Consider the following 1,255-nt stretch of genomic DNA (forward strand, 5'->3'; position numbering starts at 1 on the left):
GATAATTGGATTTAACAAGGGAATTATGATAGTGTAAAATAAAGAGTCCATCATATCTTGGTCTTCTGTTTGTGTAGATATGAGGTGCACATACATGAAGACAAGAGCCCCATAGTATAAGGAAACAGATAAGAGATGGGCTCCACAGGTAGAAAAGGTTTTCTTTATGCCTTGTAGAGACTTCTTTTTTAAGACTGTAGAGAGAACTAGTTTGTAGGAGACAATAACTATCAGAATGGTGAACATCTGCATTGACCCAGCAAAAATAAATACTATCAGATACTTGATAGAAGGGTCGATGCAAGAAATCTTAAGCAGTGGTATAATGTCACAGTAAAAGTGATGCACTATGATGGAATTGCAGAAGGTGAATCTGAATAAGAAAGAACTATGAATTATGGCATGAAGAAAGCCACCTAAAAGTGACAAAACTAACAAGCGGATACACAGTGTATTTGACATAATCACTGGATAATGTTGCAAACGGCCAAATAGCAATCATATGCCATTTTTGCCAGCAGAAAGCATTCCACTGTTATACTCACTGCAAAGGAAAAAAAATTGTATCATGCATTCTGAAAGAGATATCATTTTGGTCTTGGCAAAAATGTTGGGCAGCATCTTGGGGGATTCTGTGGATGATACCCAAGCATCCACAAATGCCAAACTCCCAAGAAATAAGTACATGGGGATGTGAATCTGAGAGCCATTCCATATGAGAGCATTTAGGCCAAGGTTCCCCACAATGGTGAGAAGATAGATAACCAAGAGCATTAGGAACAAAGGGATTTGCCACTGTGGTTCATATGTGAATCCTGTGAGAATCAAATCTGTCAGCAATGTTGCATTTCCAAGTCCTTTTCCATTTTCTTTTTCCATATCCTCATGGAGTGTTGCCTGAAATGACATTTAGGAAATTGGAAAAAAGTCACTCAATTTATAACATGAAAATATGGAAAGGAGAGTTGAAATAAAATTATGCACATCAAAATATCATCTCAATTTTGTGTATTGCCTCTCTGTTGATTGGAATCTATTTTGAGGGCTTTGAAATGAGTACAATTATTTCAATTTTTAAAATGTGCAGCAATGAACAGAATTGGAAAAATGAAAGACATTGTAGTACATCCTAAATTTATGGGATAGGATCTGAATAATTTAGAAATTTTATGTTTGGGATGTGGGTGGAGGGTATAGGGAAAAGGATCTTGAAGGGTCTCAGTAATACAATGAGTTAAATGGCATGTGGAGGATC

The 1,255-nt window shown here is 36.4% G+C and overlaps 1 pseudogene; it reads right to left on the minus strand.

Annotated features, from left to right (window-relative positions):
• Positions 1–6: 6 nt before the first annotated feature.
• On the minus strand, positions 7–909 carry LOC132008863 (olfactory receptor 5H2-like; annotated as a pseudogene).
• Between the last annotated feature and the right edge of the window lie 346 nt (positions 910–1,255).

The sequence above is a fragment of the Mustela nigripes genome, unplaced genomic scaffold (assembly GCF_022355385.1).
Source record: "Mustela nigripes isolate SB6536 unplaced genomic scaffold, MUSNIG.SB6536 HiC_scaffold_1715, whole genome shotgun sequence".
Classification (NCBI taxonomy): domain Eukaryota; kingdom Metazoa; phylum Chordata; class Mammalia; order Carnivora; family Mustelidae; genus Mustela; species Mustela nigripes.